At 41.6% G+C, this 20,538-nt stretch overlaps 1 protein-coding gene across 1 annotated transcript in view; it reads left to right on the top strand.

Annotated features, from left to right (window-relative positions):
* The first annotated feature begins 10,042 nt into the window (after positions 1 to 10,042).
* The window catches only part of BICRA (BRD4 interacting chromatin remodeling complex associated protein), a 117,219-nt gene continuing 106,723 nt past the window's right edge, over positions 10,043 to 20,538 (top strand). Inside the window, exon 1 of the mRNA XM_065420806.1 lies at positions 10,043 to 10,088. The gene's annotated coding sequence lies outside the window, so the exon portion shown is untranslated. The remainder of the gene's footprint in view (positions 10,089 to 20,538) is intronic.

The raw sequence follows: 20,538 nt of genomic DNA, 5'->3' as shown, positions 1-20,538 counted from the left end.
GGAGAAGTGAAGTGGGAGATATGGAGGGGGAGGGGATAGGGAAGATTGAGGAGGGTGATGGGGAGAGGGGGGAGGGGATAGGGAGAAGTGGAGTGGGGGTAATGGAGGGGAGGGATGGGGGAGGGATAGGGAGCAGAGGAGGGATGGAGGATGTATGGAAAGGTGGGAGGATATGAGGGGACGGGCATACAGGTACAGGATGTGTGAGGGGAGGTGTGAGGGGAATATGGAGAGAGGAAGAGGTTAAAGGGAAGGTGTGTGATGAATATAGGGTGAAGGAGTTGTGAAGGGGAGCTTAGGGGGAGACGTAATGGAAGGTGGAGGTGGAGGAGTGAGAGGAAGTGTTTGGGGAGTGAGAAGTGTGAGGGAGGAGTATGGACTTGTTGGGGGAAGGGGTTTGCTATATAATGAGACCATGGGAAAAGAAGTGTGAAGAAGGAAGGGATTGGTTAGAGGAGGGGATGGAAGTATGAGAGGGCTGTAGGGAAAAGTGTAAGGAGAGAGAATAGGTTTATGAGGAGGAGGGAGGGGGAAAGTGTAACAGTGCAATTGGGAGAAGGTGTGAGAGAGGAGAGAGTTGTGGAGAAAAAGCCGATGAGACGGTGCTGTGACTGTTTCCCCCACTCCATCCCCCCCCTCCCCCAAAAGGTGGCTGAACTTCTTGCTAAGGCAACAGCACATCACGAACCAGAAAAAAAGAAAACTGTGATGAACTTACCCCTGCTTGAAATCGGGGTAAAGTGCACCAATTCTAATATTGGTTTATGGAGGTTTACTCTGTCTATGGTAGGAGTTTGCTCTGGTGCAACTACGCTGGTGGCTGAAAAGGAGGCAAATCACTAGTGTAGACAAGGCTATAGAGGAGAAGCCTCCTCTTTTGTCAGCATGGATGCCAATATCCCATTGTGGTGTTATAGGGTGATATGTTGCAGGAGGTGACAAGAGAGAATTGTACCATGCCTCACATGATTGCCAACAATCGTGGTTAACTGACACAGTAATGAAACTGGGCCTGATTCAGGACTACCCTGCTCCTTGTGTAGTTATGAACAGTAGTGCAACATGTAAGTAAAATACCATAAGATCAAAATGGTAGTGTTTTACTCCCCCTTTCAATAGGTGTACATAGCTACACAGAGTGCAAGGGAGTGAGGAACCAAGCCTAATGTCTTTATTCATGATCATGGTTATTAGTCTTGGTGTGCTAACAAAATTCAAATTTGGGTGCTACAATTCTATCTAGTAAAACCCTTTTTGACAGTTTAATTTGAAAAAACAGCTGGTGTGTTCCATCCCAAAGGGGCTGCATTTCAGTGGTGGGTGAGGTGAAATCTGTGTGCATACTGTTCAGTGAGCTAAAACTGATATTAAGTTGATACTCGGTATTACATGTTTGACAAGTGGTCAAAACTTTGGTTTTATATTTCAACAGCTTCACACTGTAAATTTCTCTAATGTACTTTGGTTTTCAACTTAAAACAACAACATCACCAAGAGAGATGTGAACTTCCACCATTTACCTTAATACAGTATCATGTTCAATTTATTTAAATTCAAATTTAAATGCTAATTGTCAAATAAAGAACAATGTTAACTGTTTCAGCACTTGACCAGCACATCTAGTTAATGCACTTAATATAACAGGACCTATTCTACTATTTCCATAGATATGAAAACACATTCCATGTCAATAAAGCTGCAAGATTAGAACAAGGAAATAATCAAATATTCTTTTGATTATATAATTGTGACATTTGATACTATCCATCGCAATTAAATAAAGTATTCTCATCTTAATAGTTTTGGGACTGCCATGATGAGGTTGGCAGGACTATGTGGCATTTTTATATAAAGCCCATTTTGCACTGATGTAAATGACTACACGGGGTGCAGGGTTGTCCTGAATTAGGCTCAGTTTCATTACTGTGTCAGTTAACCACAATTGTTGGCAATCATATTCAGACATGGTCCAATTCTGTCAAGTAGGTTTGGCTGAGAGTGACTCCCTGAACTTGAGAATGCATGGGGAGGCCCCAGGCTTCCTATCTCCACCTCAGGTAATCAAGCTCAAAGCCTTAAAAAGTTGCTAGACACATTTCAGAAGAAAACAGATGGCAACTTACTCTAGAAGCTGGACATGGAGTTTTGGAAATATAAAACATGCCCTGTGTATGTTTTAGTGTTTTTAATTGTTTGATTTGGAGTTTAAAGCTTATTAATCTGAACAAAGGGAATGTGTCCAGAGATTTTGTTAACCTGTTTTTTTACTGTTTGTACCAGAAAACCTGCAAATAAACCTGCAACCCAAAAAAACTCCAATTTCTTTTGAGCCATGTGGACCATACGAAACCACATACGTTAATCTCAATAGTTAAATTTTATATGTTCAGGATGGAGAATATCTAACTTTTTTAAATTACCGTTTAAATGTTTTTACTGTCAAGTTAGAAATCATAGGCCAAATTTATTCCTAGTGCGACTCCAAATCAGGCATGAATTCGGACCTATATATATTTAAAATGTTCTTTTTTTTCTGATATCACCACTGAGATGATTAAAACTGAAGAGATTTTAAATGGCTTGTTTACTTGTCATTATTATGTTGTTGGTTTTCTTTCCGCACTTCATTTGGATTGGAACAAAGTAAACTAAATCAGTTACATTCTAGTGGCTGGTTCTCATTTGTTAGCAAAATGCTGTCATATTTGATTTGCATATTTTACAGAAAAATGTTTCCAAAAGAAAGACATTTTAATGTACATTTTTGTGTATGTGTGTGTATATATATTTCTACCTAATAAGTAGAAATGTCTTCATCTATATTCACATGTGTATATGAAAACGTCTACTAATTAGCTTTTGTAAAACTTTTAAAAGCAAAATTTAAACTTTGTGTTTAAACTATTAGGAGGAAGAGTGAGTACTGGCTATATAAACAAAATGAGTCAGGGTCCTGTGTTTTCCTGGCAACTCTGCCACTGACTCACTGGGTGGCCTTGGATGAGTTACTTAATTGTTCTTTGCCTCAGTTTGTCCTTTCGTAAAATGACTGTTCTACTGACCTACCTCATCGGGGAGTTGCGAGGCTTAATGAACTAATGTTTGTATAATGATTAGAAATCCTCAGGTCTAGCAAAGGGAAAATATTATTATTTATAAGTATTCTTTAATTAATACCATTCAATTCCTTCCCAAATTTACTTATTTTTACTATTATTCTAAAGAACTGATGCAATTTTAATTCTGATGGAATAGCTTTCTGTCCCAGAATGTCTTCTAAGGCCATTATTGCTCCCTCTCTATATTATAGTCCAGGTCATGCTGAGAGAAGAGTCATCTGGAGTCACCTGAATCTCAGTAAAATAACTCAGAAGAGAAGGGGGGAGGGATAGCTCAGTGGTTTGAGCGTTGGCCTGTTAAACCCAGCGTTGTGAGTTCAATCCTTGAGGGGGGCCACTTGGGGATCTAGGGCAAAATCAGTACTTGGTCCTGCTAGTGAAGGCAGGGGGCTGGACTTGATGACCTTTCAAGGTCCCTTCCAGTTCTAGGAGATGGGATATCTCCATTAATTATTTTTATTATTATTAATTAAAAGAAAGGGAAAAAGATCACAGAATTGAAAGTATGTCACCTACAATGCTTTTAAAACTGCAGTGACCCAGTACCCACCTACTGTTATTGCAGTCTATTGGTTAAAGCAGGAACAATTTATGATTAGATAATTTGTATTTATAATTAAATGCTCAATCTTCATGTGAGATCCTCTCGTATGTGAGTAGCCCTATTAAAATAGGACTGAAGATGTATTAGAGGTGTCCAGCAGTGTCAATTGTCATTTTAAACTTTGTTATTTTAAAAAAGCACAAACAAAAATGCTCTTCTGGGACATTAATCCACATGTTGTATGAAAAGTCTCACTTTGGAGTAAATGTTCATGTCCCTCTTATAAATTATAAAGCTCTGAAGATGCAAGGTTTATAAAACTCCTGGCTGATTTTTTACTGTTTTATTAGCAGTACTAATGATGCTAATATATATATAAAATTTAACCCATTTTACAGAAAGTTAAACTGAGGTATAGATGACCTGTTTCATCATTACACTGCACCTTGTATAGTCATTTACACCAATGGAAAGTGGGTATAAAATGCTTCTGTAGCATTTTTGACTCACTTTGCACTGGTGTAAATGGCTGCCCAAAGTACACATGAATGGCGAGTTGGGCCCAGAAAGATGTACTGATTTGCGTGCTCTACAGTGGGACAGTGACATTTTAATGTATTGTTTAAAAGGCCAGATCTTCAGGTGTGAAATTGGTGCAACTCCATTAATAACAGTGGGGCTATGAGCATTTGCTTTATTTGAGGATCTGGCTTGAGGTTTAAAAAGCTGTTTGAGATTTTTATTTGATGGGAGGTGGTATGGCCTAGTGATTAGAGCACTAGACTGTGACCCTGGAGACATAGGTTCTATTTCTGGCTCTGCCATGGGTCTGCTTTGTGAACAAGGGCATGTGACTTCATCTCCCTATGCTACAGTTTCTCCACATGTAAAAAATGGGCATAATGATGCTGAGCTGAAAAAGAGCTCCTTATAGGGTTGCCAACTTTCTGATTGCAGAAAACCAAACACCCTGTCATGTCCCTTCCCCAAGACCCCACCCCTTCTCCGAGGCCATGCCCCCACTCACTCCATCCCCCTTCCTTCCCTCGCTTGCTCTCCCCCACCCTCGCTCACTCACTCATTTTCACTGGGCTGGAGCAGGGTGTTGGGGTGCGGGCTCTGGGGTGGGTCTGGGGATGAGGGGTTTGGGGTGCAGGAGGGGGCTCTGGGCGGAGGGATGGGACTGTGGGCTTCGGAGTGTGGGAGGGGGCTCCTGGCTGGGGCAGGGGGTTGGGGTGTGGGAGGGAGTATGGTCTCTGGGCTGGGGGTGCGGGCTCTGGGGTGGGGCCATAAATGAGGGGTTCGTGGTGCGGGAGGGGGCTCCGGGCTGGGGCAAGGGGTTGGGGCACGGGAGGGAGTTTGGGATGCGGGCTTCGGGCAGTGCTTACCTCAGGTGGCTCCCGGGAAGTGGCCGGCATGTCTCTCCGGCTCCTAGGCACAGGAGTCCAGCCAGTGGAAGCTGCGGAGCTAGCATTTGGGGCGGCGCCTGCGCCACGAACATGGGTAGTGCGCGGAGCCCCCATTACTGCCCTTGCACCTAAGAGCCAGAGGGACATGTAGACTGCTTCCAGGAGCCGCGCAGAGTCGGCCGCTGCGGCCCACTGGGCATTCCAGTTGAAAACCGGATGCCTGGCAACCCTAGCTCCATGTGGCTCGAAAGCCTGTCTCTCTCACCAACAGAAATTGATCCAATAAAAGATATTACCTCACCCACCTTGTCTCTCTTTTTTAAAGCACTTTGAGATCTAATGATGAAAAGCATTAGGTATTATTTTCACTGAAAGGTGCTGCAGAATTACAAAATATTATTTTAACTTGTCCCCTTCTCTAGTTTTGAACAGTGGATTTGTTGGCCAAATTCTCTGCTGGTGTGAGTGCGTGACACTGCCCTGAAGTCAGTGGAGCTGCTCTAGTTATTCAGAATGGCAGGACCTAGCTGTGGGGAAGCCTCCTGTCACTCTAGTAATTTTTTTGTTTTGTTTTGGGGTTTTTGTGTTTGTTTTTTAAGTGTATTGAAAAGAGAAGGGGAAATGACTGTAAAGTTAGGGAAATGTAATACAATTTAAAAATCTGTCTTTCTTTCAAAAAATCAGTATCACCTTCTTCTTCACATTTGGAAATGTGCCCTGTGCATGAAGAGCTTGGTTGATGGTAACATCCTTTCAAGAAGGAAGTTGGTTTGAGCCATCTTGCCCCATGCCTAAGCCTAATTAGCAATTATTGTGGCTTCTTGCCAGGATTTCTGGACAAGATAGACTTAATTATACCTATTAAACTTTTCAGGTTGGGGTGGAAAAGCTCAAGGGAAAAATATTGTTCATGTGTGAATAAGGATTCATTTAATTACTTAAAATTTACTCTATAACAGTTCTGATTATGCAGAATGGAATGTAGGTATGAAGAGGGAACAACAACATCCTTCATCTTCATTTCCTTTCACACACATTTTATTCAAACTATTTTGTGTTCAAAATTCCTGTACAAATTTGACAATAGAAACCATATTATGGCCCTGTGTGCTTCATTAAAAGTTACATTCCTGATTAGGTTAACTTTCAGCAGTTTGGCAGGCTGATCGCAAGGCCATTTACAGCCAGGAAATAGAGATGATGCTGAGGCTGCAGGCGGCTACTTCTCTACAAACCCCCTTCTCTCTCCTCCCTCTGTTAAACTGTCACTGCACTCAGTTTGCACTGCACTTTTATAGTGTAATGCACCAAAATAAACCCTTCCATAGTCCCACCCAGGTATAAACAGAATGTATATCTAATTCAAATTCAGCCAATCAAAGGGTATAAACAAAGCAGAAAGCCCTGCCTCTTGATTATTAATTACTCACACTGGTCAATCACATTTAACCTGTCTAATCAGGATTCAGGGTGATGCATGTAGCCCTTCCCATTCCTTTCTGAGCTGCTCCACTTTTGACCAATCAGGAAAGGTCTTTCTCTCTCTGGCAGAACCAGTTTTTAATTGGTATGCTGAGGACCCTTGCTTGAGCTGTACTTTGTGCTGCCTGAACACAGAGCCAGTTTGAGATTGTGTTTGAATTTACAGTAGTACTGGTAGCATTCAGTATATAAACTCAAAGTATGTAGATTGCTTAAATGTGTGTGCTCTCAATGTATGTAGCTATGCCTAATATCAGTCATAAGATTTTGCTGGCTACTTTGGCTTTCATGGCCAGTTATAAAAAACCCAAAATATTGGGGAACATGTAATATAATGAAACAAAAGACATTTTATTTTTTGTCTCAGCATTAATTAAGGACCTGATCCTGCAAACATTTACTACCTAGTACAGTGCTTACTCTTAGTGGGAAGTCTTTGCAGAATTTGGCCCTAAAACTGTAAGTAATTGAGCCAGTGTTGTTGTTGTTGTTAAATATAACTTCTTGTTTTATATCAAACTCGGTATGTTCACTTGGTATTAAAATGTTAAAGAGGACATACATTTCAAAAAAAAATCCTTCCTTTCCCTAGTGAAACTATGCTTGTAATTTCTTTTCACAGTAATTGACTCCCCTCAGGAAGACTGGTGATATTACAGTGCTTCCTCAGTTTAACCTTTTAGCCTGTGAGACCATTACTAGAAAGGGATGGGGAAGGATTATTTTCAGTACCTAATTTTCCCATTAGCCTGCTGAATGTAACTGGTCCTTTCTCAATATGTGAGAACCTAAGAGTATGTTGTTAGTTTACCCCTAATTTCTCAAAAAGAACAGGAGTACTTGTGGCACCTTAGAGACTAACAAATTTATTAGAGCATAAGCTTTCGTGGGCTACAACCCACTTCTTCGGAATACTAAAAATCATGTTTTCAATAATTTTGATTATGAAGTACAATTATAACAAAAATTGTCATTTAAAACAACAGACTTCTGTGGCAACTACAAATGACTATGAGAAGTAGTTTTATATAAGCTTTTTTTGAAATCAACTGCTATGAACTGCTGGGCAATCTAAGATCACAGTAGCTAGTGCTGCTTGCCTCCAAGGAAACCTTTCTCTATAGTTAGAAAGAAGTACATCCCTTTGTAACCACCTGTGAAGTAACAAAGGCTGTAATCTCACAAACACTTATGCACTAATTTTAAACACGAGTTAAGGAAATGAATGTTTCTGGAGCTGATGTGATATACCAGGAAGACACAGTATGGATATAATTAATAATTGGTAATTAGTACATACCGTGGGTAAAATCCTGGCCCCATTGAAACTTCTACTGACTTCAGTGGGGCCATGATTTCACTCCCGATCTCTTCTAAATCAAGATTTTGTTCAGTGGGAATTAGCTGATGAAATTTAACTTATAAAAGTATGATTAATAATTACCCAAGTCCAGAAAACCTATTTTAGGGGAGGAAAGCAGCAGTCATTAAATATTAATGGTGTAAATAAATTAAACTTGTATTTACTTGCATGATATTTTTCTTTGCTTTCACAGAGCAGTGGTGTGTTTGTGTTGTCTGTTGTGAACAGGTTAGTTTTAATAAGTTTATTGTTTTTATGATTAGTAATAGCATTACTACTTTGCACTTGTTCATGTGCATCCATTAAAATGATTAAATACATTTTTATTGGTTTATTTATCTGAGTCACTTTATTGCTGCTACAGAAAGCTGAAGTGATTATGATTTAGAGACTGAATTACATCAAAAGTTTCTATAGCTACTAACCATTCCAGTTTTCATTGAAGTCATATTTTCCTCTTAAGTTGAGTGAGATGAATCCAACTGCATTGATGTAGTTGGGTGAAAACATTGGTGCTTAATAAGTAACTGTAGCAGCAACATTTTAAACTCAGTAATAATATTGATTTTACGGTCCCTTACAAACTATGCAAACTACAGATATGTTTTAAAAATTAAAATAATGTTTAGCATGTATATTTTTTATAAAGCACTATACAAGCCTTAATAAGGCCTTGCTCCTGTAAACACTTACATAAATGTTAAAGTTTAAGCACGTGTGTAGTCCTGTTGACTTCAGTGGGACTATTCAGATACTTGAAGTTAAGAATGTGTATAAGTTTTTCCAGGATCAGGCCTTAAACCCTGATTCTGCAGTGAGCTCTACATGGATGCATTCCAGGATTGGGGCCTAAGAGCTAATTAAACAATAAAAATAAGACAATAATAACTAGCAAGTTGAAAACCCTCAAACAGGGATTGAACCTGCTACTATTGAAGTCAGTGAAAAATGCCTATTGATGTTAATGGGATCAGGATCAAGCCATTAAAATACATCTATCTTTCCACACACTCCCATTCAAATGATGAATGACCCCGTAACCTAGAGAGAGAGTAAACTTGCTAAATTTTATTTGAGGCCCAAATTCGAGAGGTGCTGGTCCCTCTCCAATCCCGCTGTGGATGGAATCCTTTAGGCCTTGTCTATTTTAAGGAAGATTTTGAAACATGGTGGGAGCCCTAGTGTAGAGATTCTGCCGTCAGTGACATAATTTTCAGAACCATGTTGAATAGACTTGTTTCCAGAAAAGTTGGATGACAGTGGGCCCCAATCCTGCAATGAGTTGTGCCCTGGATTGGGGCCTATATCATTTGATCCTCTGGGAAGCAAGTCTGTTTCACACTGTTGAAATTGTGGAAGTAACCAGCAGGCTGTCTACCTTGAGTTGCTAACATGAGTGTTTGCAATGATTAAAAAAAAAATTTTGTTGTTGACTATAGATGGGGCCTGAGAGAGAGACTTTCATTTTGAGCTTCGTTTCAAAGACCGTTTTAAAATGATCTGTTTGATGAAGGGATTTTGAAGTGTGTTTCATCATTGAGATCTTCAATGGGGCAGCATGGTATAAGACATTTTATTATAGGTGTCATTGAAAACATCTTTACATAAATAAATGTTTTAATCTCTAGTTAGGCTTTTTAAAAATATAAAAAATTGGGTTTTAAGTGCTCTTGAAATAAACACTCATATGTATCCAGATGCTGCAAAATGTTTCCTCATATGAGGGAGATGCATTATAAACTGCCTTAAAATTATATTTGAAAAATGAACGAGATTTGGCACGTCTGCCTCTTTAAATCTTACTCATTCCCCCTTGACAGCCCTATGGTGTTTCTCTGCCGTTCTCACTTGTGTGTGTGGCTATTTTGAAAGAGGGGGGTGGGGCATCACAAATGTAAATCCTTTGAAAGGGGTGGGGGCAACTTATACCTGATTTTCTTTTTTTTTTTAGTAGAGGTAAGTGAAGTTTTTTTTTAAAAATGAAATAGAATTACAGTCGTTATTCTCTCTCCCTTCCTCCCTCCCGTGCTTTGCATTTTAGGAAGCTCTGTTGAAATGTAATCAGGCAGTGAGCTGAACCTCTATGTGTCTGTGCCTGCCGGGGTCCTGCCTCCGGAGCCCGTGCGGGGATGTCTCGGAGACCCCGCGCTGACTGCTGCTCAAACATCACGGTGAGTTTGTTACAATGTAGCAATTTCTCTTTAAATCTCTTAACTCTCTCTACCTGCAACTCAGGGCTGTGACAGGGCGAAAAAAACTGGGGAGGAGGGGGGGAAAGGGAGCCTTGCACCCCTCTTAGGGTAGCATCCCTGTTCCCTTTCCATTGCTCCCCCAATCCAGTTCCCCCCCAAACAGCCTCCTGTTACTGCGTCTGCAGGTCACGTCTACAGAATACAATGTAGCTTTATAAAACGATACATAATGTTCTATCGTTCCCTGCACAGACACAGCAGTGGAAAGAGGGGTGCTGGGTGCCCCTTTCTCAGATCCCCACAACCTTCTGGAATCACCCTTCTCCCCCTCCCCCAGTAAAGGGGTGGGGGCTTTGGGGAGGAAGAAAATGAGCTGTTAGTTTGCAGCGTTGGATGGTTATGACTTGGTTTTGATTTCTCGGTGAGGTTGTAAAGCCATCGTCTGTCTCTGTTACCCCACCCCCCACTCCTCCCAAGTAAAAACCAAGAAGGATGCCCACAGATGGGTCTTATCTTTTGCTCGATTTTAAAATAAATGTTTTAATGGAGAGGTGAAGCAAAACAGATTTGCAATGTCAAAATAAAAAAGCCTCATCTTTATGGTTGCTGCTCTGCAAAGTATTACAAACGGTACATTGGTATTTGACATAGTATGGTAAAATCAAGCCTGGAGCTCCACTGAGGAGAGAAGACCTGCCAGTTAAGGGTTATCCTTCACTTGCTCCTCCCTTATGAAATTTCAGACTTGTGTTTTTGGCATTGTTTTGCAAACCAGTGTGTGTCTGCTCAGCACTGATTTATTTTTTAAAAAAATGCAGCGCAACATGGTTACGGTGTCTGGTAAAGAAAACTAAATGAACATTATTAATCTTTTTTGCAAATGGGTGTCTCACTACTTTTTTGTGGTCCTGAAGTTTGGCTGCATACATTTTAAAAATACATTTGGTAAATAAACCTGCAATTGATTATATTCACGCTCTCCACGTTTTCCATTTGTGTGCCTATTATGGCTTGACTTAAATTTTAGGTGGCAAAAATATTTTTGAGAGAGCGTTGCCCCTATTTTGGGAGGTGGAGGGACATTTTATTATAACACACAATATGTTCTGCTCATTTTTTTCCTGTGGTTTTGCATATCCTCCTTATTGTCAAATCTGGTAGATTTCTGCTAGAGTTTATCCAGATATCTGTATACTTAAAGTATTATTGGTAAACAACACACATGCTTCACTGAAAAGTAATTGAACTTTGGTGAGGTATATAAACTTATTTTAACCCAAAGTATAACTGAGCTTTTCCAAACCAGTTCAGATTGACTGGGACTGAGTGTGTTGTATTGATTGATTTTTTTCTCTGTGATTGACTCAAAGGGTTCTGGTCAAACTCATGTTGTCTGTATTGCTCTGCTGTGGTATTTCTGTGAGTACAGGTGCTACTTATCAAAATTGTCTGTTTACCACCAAGTACACAAGGAAAGGTGTTTGGAAATATCTTGATATGGGGCTGAGATGCACTGATCCTGTTGTGCTCAGGTTAGGTTTTTAAATGGCATTTTAAAAATAAGATCACAGTATTGTGCTCCATCATCCACTGAAGTGTGTCTAGGGTTTTATTGCTTTTCAACACTAACTAAAAATATTTTCAGTTTTGCAATCAGTATTTTATTATTAAAATAATTGCACTAAACGTCCATGATCTTTCTAGAACAAGAAGTCAAAGTGACATGGGTGGCTTTATTTCATTTGTTATTTAGCCTCATTTATTGTTGAGCTTCAGAATAATAGACATGTGGATGTTTCCTTTTTAAGTGCTTGAGCAGTCAAGTATTTCGCTATAATGAATCTACTTGTGAATTTTTACAGATTACATCATTTAGTGTCAAAATCCTACAGTAGTCTCTGCATTCTGTTCTTTGTTTTGTGTTCTTGCTAAGCAGAGCATTCAGTTATAACTGTAAGACTAATGCAACTTTTAAAATTGATGAAATGCAGCAGCTTTGAATTTTTCTTTCTTCCTTAAAGAGTTCTGATTCCAAAAATGAAGAGTGTAATTGATTGTTCAGGGCTGCTATTTTCATGGCTGTAGTTTAGGCACATGTGGCATTTGCATGAATGCTCCTTAGCAGCGCCAAAGTTCCTGTCTTTTGCCAAATATTATTTGCTTCTTTGCCATTTGATGCCGATCCACAGTACTGTGCCAAGTGGGAGCTGAAAGTTCATAATTTTTTTTTTTTGTTCTGCTCCAGGAGTAAATGTATTTCTCATACTACAGCTAAGAATGGTTTGGGAGAATCAACGTTAATTGAAAACATTAAAATATGGTGTGCTTCTATTTTATTTGGAACAGAATTACCATAGCATCCCTTTTCTTAAAACCAAACACTGCTCTCTGTTTCAGAGCCTTAATATGTGAACTATAAAACAATACACTTTTTTAGGTTCCCCTACCCCACTCCCTTTTGTAGTTTCACCCTGAGTATGGAGGCTAAAAGCAAAAAAAGCCTTTACAGATATTATTTACAAAGCATAAAGGAAATATTCAGTGCCTAGAGAAGGTAGCCTTGGTACATCCCTCAAAGTTCATAACCCCACCTCTGTTTTATACATGTACTAAGGTTTAGGAACTACGGACAGACCAAGTAATTTGAAAGTGCACACTGCCTTCTCTACTTTTAATAACCTGCTTGCTTTTGACCCGGAATTTTCATTCCATGATTTTTGTAAAAAGTCATCCAAGGTCTCCATTGTGTGCAGAAAAAGCAGGAAAATCATTTATACAGCATCCAAAGTGCATCCTAGGTGCTTTACAGACAAATACAATAAATACAACTCCCTGCCCTAAAGAGCTTACTATCTAACCCCCCCAGTCCTGTGGTGTGATGTGGCTGGAAAGACCCCTGTGCTCTTATAGAGACTCAGCAGGTTCACTAGGATTCTGCATGGGTGTGGGAATCTGTTTTCACTGTTCACTTCCCATCAAGTTCCAGCATTGGGGCCTAAGGCCTTGATCGTGGAAACATTTAGGCATGACTTCACTCATGTTTATCACCATTAATTCAGTGTGACTACTCACTGAGTAAAGTTATACACGTGCTTAAGTGTTTACAGGATCAAGTCCTAGTTATAGACATAACTCCACAAGTGGAAGTGATAAATTATATGAGAGAAATAGGATGAAGGAAGGACAAGGATTATTGTTTGAACTTCTTGGTCACATACATTTTATATACTCATACAAAAATATACCTTTTTATATTGTGATAAACATCAATATTTTTAAACTGTAGTATATTCATTTTAATGTAATCTTGGAGAGTAAGTTAATGGCTAGGATGAAGCTTTTTGGCAAGGGAATTTATATGTATAAAAGGAGACAGTTGCCTTTTTTTAAGACTGAGGGAAATTATAGATAATGCAGCATGCTGTTTAGATTTCACCCCTTACAATTTATTTTAAAATATATGAACATGTTACACCCCAAGTCTTTAAAGGATTGGTACTAAGTAAAGAATAGTTCTCAAGTCCAGTGGGAAAAAAAATATAGATGGGGATAGATTTGGAGCGGTTAGAAAAGATAAAGATACCACATTTAGTGTTAGTTTTCCCAACTCTGGCTTTTTCCTTTGTCATGCATTTTCCCTTACAGTGTATGTCCACGGACATGGTTTGTTTTTCAAACAGCTATCTTCCTCCTTTATTTTCCCTGAATAAAACTACTGCTTCTGCTTAGAACTATTTATAATTAGTCACTTGCCCTCAATTGATATGTTTGCATGTATGGTAAATCCAATTAATATTAATCTGCATCCATTGGCTAGGGTTGTCAATTTTCTAATTGTGCAAAACTGAACACCCCTGTCCTGCCCCGAGCCTCCGCCCCTTCTCCGAGGCCCCGTCCCCACTCACTCCATCCCCCTTCTCCCCCCCCCCCGTCGCTCACTCTCCCCCATCCTTACTCACTTTCACCGGGCTGGGGCAGGGAGTTGGGGTGTGGGAGGGGGGTGAAGGCTCCAGCTGGGAGTGCGGGCTCTGGGGTGGGGCCTGAGATGAGGGGCTTGGGGTGCAGGAGAGGACTACTGGGGCAGGGGGTTGGGCTGCAGGGGGGATTGGGCTCTGGTCTGGGGGTGCAGGCCCCAGGTGGGGCCAGAAATGAGGGGTTCAGGGTGCAGGAGAAGGCTTTGGGGCAGGGGGTTGGGATGTGGGGGGTGAGGACTCCACCTGGGGGTGCAGACTCTGGGGTGGGGTTGGGGATGAGAGGTTTGGGGTGCAGGACAGGGCTCTGGACTAAGGCCAAGGGGTTCAGAGTATGGGAGGGGGTGTGGGCTCTGGGGTGGGGCCAGGGATGAGGGGTTTGGGGGCAGGAGGGGGCTCAGGCCTGGTGCAGAGTGTTGGGAGGGGTGGGGGCTCTGGGAGGGAGTTTGGGTGTGGAAGGGGACTCCGGGCTGGGAGAGGGGGTTGGGGTGCGGGATCCCAGCGGTGCTTACCGTGGTTCCAGGAAACAGCCGGCAGGTCACTGCAGCCTCTAGGTGCAGGGCGGCCAGCCAATGGGTTCCCAGCCAATGGGATCTGCAGAGCTGGCACTAGGGGCGGCGGGCAGCATGCGGAGCCTCCCTGGCAGCCCATGTTCCTAGGGACCACAAGGACCTGGCAACTGCTTCCGGGAGCCCCGCGGAGCTAGGGCAGGCAGGGAGCCTGTATTAGCCCCGGGCCTCTGTTGCACCGCCGACTGGACTTTTAACGGCCAGCCGGCAGAGTCCCTTTTTGACCGGGCGTTCTGGTTGAAAACTGGATGCCTGGCAACCCTACCATTGGCAGGAGACTAGACCCTTTAAACTAGGCTCAGCTTTCACTTGGGTTCTCTCAACCCTGCAAAAGGTTGACACCAAATAGAGAAGTCCCTTCAGGAAAGAAGAATATGCAGAATATATGTGTACAAATGTCACACAAATACTGTAGAATCTCCTTATAGTGAATTTGAATCTAGTTACATTCTGTTGTGCAGTAGAGTGAAAATCCTGAATTATTTCATATGTGCAAACTGCAGTGCCAGTTATAAACTACTTCATTGTTGTTGTGCTGTGAATTTTTACTAGTATTTCACTGTGCAGTTAATATTTTTCTATGTACTGGTCAGGCCATATGTGCATATTCCGCAATTCACAATACTTTGTTTAAAAGAAACATCACAACCAATTCCCAGTGCGTAATGCCTCATCTGCACTAGACAATTCTACTGTGTGCTGTTAAAATGTTAATATTGGCCTGTGTGTGACTGGCACATTTCAGAGCCTGAACTGTATGTCCCATTTCAATTGCATTTATCCCCTTGTCCACACATCTTTACAGTATAGTAAAACAGTGCAAGCACATTGCCTCCTGGAAACCTATCCCATCGTTCTTGACACAGCCATAATGCGTAGTAGCTTGTGGGAATACAGAAAACAGACCAAAAGTTTCCAAATGAGCGACCAGCGTACTATGCGACTGTGGAGGACTAACTGTAGTGTGCTAGCGAGTTTACCAGCGCTTCTTGCCTTTGTTAGCACTGTAACATCACAAGTTAGTACAGGCTAAGGGTACGTCTATACTACCCGCCGGATTGGCGGGTAGTGTTCGATGTATCGGGGATTGATTTATCGCGTCTCATCTGGACGCGATAAATCGATCCGCAAATCGATGCCCGTACTCCACCTCGGCAGGAGGAGTAAGTGGAGTCGACGGGGGAGCCGCGGCAATCGACTTGCCGCCGTGAGGACAGCCAGGTAAGTCGAACTAAGATACTTTGACTTCAGCTACGCAAATAGTGTAGCTGAAGTTGCATATCTTAGTTTGAACCCCCCTCCTAGTGTAGCCCAGGCCTAAGAACAGACATTATTTAGACTTGTAGAAGGGCTGACATAAACAGTATAAATAAAATATGCCTTTAGAAAGTTTGTATGTATGCCAAACATACATGGGCTAATCTTATGTAATATGCCAAAATTCTCCAGTGTAGACAAGACCTTAATCTTCATGTTACGAGAACCGCTCCCATGCATTGGCAACCATATTGGTAGTCTCAGTAGAGAACCTGAATTTTGATGTGGAGACTGAGCTATTTTCTTATCTCCTGATGTGTTCCTTCCAGGTGAGGGTCAAGCCAATTGGTGAGGCAGTGGAGAGGAAGTCTCTGAGGAAGGTTGAGGTAGGCTAGATAGGTTGAGGACTTCAGTCTTCAGTGTTGTCAAGCTACAATCCTTTGCAGTTCCAAATGCAGTTACACACCACTCATAAAAAGCACCGTTACTAATATATTTTTGTTCACCGCCACCAATGCTCTGTTACTTTATATACTCATAATTTCTGTATTATTTTTTTGTATTGAGGGATCCAGAGTGATTTACTGGCAGGCATTAGAATGATCAGGAAGGTAAACATGTTCTGTAACACAATCTAGAGGGGTAACTTCATAAATCACATTAGGGACTGTCTCTTTCCATGTTGAGTCTCGAGGGAAGGAGGAAATTGTGCCTTCATCTGTGTGCACGACTCCCATTAAAATAAATAGAAACCTTGCTAATATGCATTTTTGAAGGTAGCATTTGTCCCTCAAAGAACCACTGTTTCAGAGGCAGTTCTGGTGCTGAGGCAAACATACCAGCAGTGGTACAATACTGGCTGTTATTCATTAGTAATTTTCAGTTATCAATAATCTCTGCAGGGTTGTTTTGTCTTTTCCTTCCTTTCTTTGAGTAACATTTGATTTCACCTGCTTTAGCTGTTAACCATCAGGGGTATCAGTTCAGCCCCAGAGCAGTGTTGCCTTCTCATAATTTCTGGTTGGAAGCCATCCACTATTGCATTCTGGCTTTCTCAAAGCTGGGGACTCACACATCTATTCAGTGTCTTCTGTATGAAACAGTCAAACAGGTTGATGGCACATCATAGACTCCTTTAAACATGACAACTCAGAATACACCTGCAGAGATTCCCTCCTGCCCCCAAAGGCTTTGGAACATCAGATATAATTGTCATCCTTTCCATATCTGTCTCATAGCAAAGAAGTTTGCACAAGACTAACCTTTTCATGCAATAAACAGATATACAGTCAGCCTTCTCACACTCCCCCCAACTAGAATAAGAACAGCCTGTTTTTGTAAATCATCCTGGTCACCACTAAGATGCATAATCATATAATTTTCATCAAAAGTACAAATCAATCACAGATTTGTGATATTCAGTGTCCACTTTTATCCCTTTAAAAAAAATAATAAAATGACTCAAGCCGCCTTTATCATCAATGGATTTTATGTGTTGTATAGAGATGTTGGAAGATGTTTGAGGTCTTGTCAACACTGGGGATTTGTCCTGATCTCATCCACTGGTGACCAACCACTGAGTAACTACACTGGTATAAATCCCTAGTGTAGACAGGAAAACCCCCTCCTTGATACTAGGGTATGTTTCACTGATGCAAATAGCAGACTTCCCTGTCTACACTAGGGGTTTGCACCATTGTAGCTATGCTGGTTGCTGTCCGCCAATGGCTGAAATCCCCAGTGGACTTCAAGGACTTTAACAAGGCTTAAAATTTTTACCTGACACCTGCTTACCTTAGGACTAATTTTATTAATCAAGATGAAAAATACCTGTGCTATCTCCTGCCCTCCCCAAAGCCACATTCCCCCTGCAGTATAAAGGACTAAAAAAGTTGTGTACTGTATTTAACTGTAACATATTGTTAATCAGCCTCCTGTTTAACAAGTCTTTTCAAATATAACTTGCTACCGGAACTGATTGAATAGCAGAAAAAATGGAATATATTTGCTGAGTTATACCAGTATTAATGTAGCATTATATTTGCCAAACAGGATTTTTCCAGCTATAGAGATGGTCTCAGTACCACAAAAACTCTAGTTTTGCCAATATTCATTTTAACCCAAACTAAGACAATCAAATAATATATTTACCACATCTCATTCGAACACTCCTACTTGCTATTGTTTCGTTTCTTTCCTTTCCTGTCTCCACTTTCTCTTTTCTATAATAGATCATGGTATATCTTTTCCTGAGTTGTCTTTGGCGTGTTTCCTTTTTCTTTCTCTCTCTTCCATTCCCTTTCCAATCGTTGTGTTGTCCATTTCCTCTGATATATTTTCTTCTCCCTCCAACTCTTTCTTTACTTCTCTTTTTTTTTAACATATTCCGTCAACCTCTTCCTCTTTCCCAGCCTCATCCATGCATGAAGAGGGCTTGAAAATTTTACCAGACCACTAACAGCAAGATGATTGCCGCTACAGATGGATATGAAAGAACGTGCGTGGGGGATGGGGGGTGGGTGGAAGGGTAACTCCACTGTTCAGGGCAACTTTACCCCTCCATGAACTTTCTGGCTGCTGCAAGGAGCTGTTTTTGTCACCCCATTTCCCCAGCCTTCATGTTTTAGTCCCAGACTCCACTGTCTGTCTCTGCTTTTACTCTTTGCTTTGTCAAGCATCAGCAGAATGAAATTGACGTGGTTCTTGTCATTTTCATTGCTGCCTAGAGAGAACTGAAAACCAGCCATGAAAACTAACAAGATTCTACTCAGTTTTCACTCTGGTGCAGTTAGTGGAAGCTCTAAGCAGCAGCAGAGGCAGGAAGACAAAAATTGGTTTACATTCAGGTTAAAGTTTTCTTTGTTACCATAAGCAGTTGAAATACCTGAAAGGTGATGCATGCACCAGACAAAGTTCCCTACTCATCCAGGACAAATGGATTTTTCAAGCCTGGGTTAGAAAAGTAACATGAAAATGGTGAATAGCTTAAAAAAACTGTTGAAATCAGTTTAAAGTCAGTGGTGGTCAAAAGTAATTGCTATCTGGTCATCCTTCAACTATCTTCTGTGTAAGTAAACTATTGGTTTCAGCCCATTTCCTAGTAGGGTGGGTGTCTGTCTGTGTCTCTCTCTCTCTCACCCTCACCCACCGTAATTGGCCTACTTGGCTGCATCTACATTAGTAAATAATGTGCTCCATAATTCATCTTTGCTGCAGCTGTAGACAAAGGTGCTAAAAGGTGATCCATCCAGGTTCTGGATGTAAGGCACACTGTCAGGAAAACCCACCCTCCTACTGCATCTCCTTTACCTAATCTATGGATCAAGGACATTCGTCTCCAAGGACTAACATTCTGGCACCTTTCACCATCATAAAATTCACTTAAAATATTTTTGACAACCAAAATGATGAACAATCTCTGCAAATGTATTTGAACTAAGACTTTCTTAAGAGATGGGTCAGAAAACAGCCCAGTGTTACTCATTGTTTAGGCAAATCATGACGAGGGTTTTCAGACTCAAGGAAGATTTCTGCCCTGCACACAGCAAGTGCAGAGGAAGGCATCCCTCTCTCTCTCTTCTCTCCCTCCCTTTCTCTGAAAAGAGAACACTTTGCTTTCTATTGTACTCCTCCTCCTGCTGTGGTTGAGGGAATGTGAGTCTGGAAGTGATTTCAAGCAAAATGTTACAAGTAAATACAGCATGTTGGGGGAGGGGGAAGGAAGGGAAAGGAGAGACAGAGGGCAGTCAGGCTCGGAGTTCCATTGTTAAAAGGAAGGTCCCCTGACCTAGAAATGAGACATTTCAATCACCACCTAGGGACATGGCAGCATCAACCAGACAAGAACTGGAAATTCTTTCAAACAGCATTGTTGCACCTTTAAAAAAAAATTGTGGTATCTTCCTATATATGGTAGAGAGATAATTCATACTTGAAAATATTTCTTCTCATGTATCCTAATTCTTCCCATCAACCTTGGTTATAATCATTAAGGGCATTTCCGTACAGAGAACCAGTCGTGCCTCCTGGAAGTTCCCCACCTGAAGTCATCCTTTTTCTGGTTTTGCTGTAGGGGAGGGAGTGTATTTTACTATTTGCAGAACTAGGACAGGTGGGTCTAGGCCTGCTCAAAACTAAAGACCCATTCCCTCAACTAAGGGGGAGGAACCACTAAGCCCAGACTGCAGTTGAGTAGGTGGGACAAGAAAGGAGAAAACGGGAATGAGAGTGAGGTCAAAGGTTAAAAGTGAGGGAGACAGAGAGAGAAACTGAGCAGAGAATCCTGGATAGCGCCCACCACTCATCTAAGGAGTCAGTGGACACTGCCCACAGGGCATAGGCGCCAACTTCCTCTCTATCTGGGGGGTGCTTGACTCCTCCCTCCGCCCCAGACCAGCCCTCACTCCACCTAGGGTTCCCCGGTGTCCAATTTTTGACCGGAACACCCAGTCGAAAAGAGACTCTGGAGCCTGCAGTCAGCACTGCTGACCAGGTTGTTAAAAGTCCAGTTGGCGTGGGGCTGGCAGACTCCCTACCTGATTCCACACGGCTCCCAGGAAGCGGCGACATGTCCCTCAGCTCCTAGGCAGAGGGATGACCAGGGGCCTCTGCACATGTTGCCGCCACCCTGAG

The sequence above is a fragment of the Emys orbicularis genome, chromosome 21 (assembly GCF_028017835.1).
Source record: "Emys orbicularis isolate rEmyOrb1 chromosome 21, rEmyOrb1.hap1, whole genome shotgun sequence".
NCBI classification, from domain to species: domain Eukaryota; kingdom Metazoa; phylum Chordata; order Testudines; family Emydidae; genus Emys; species Emys orbicularis.
This window is presented reverse-complemented; position numbering and strand designations above follow the sequence as displayed.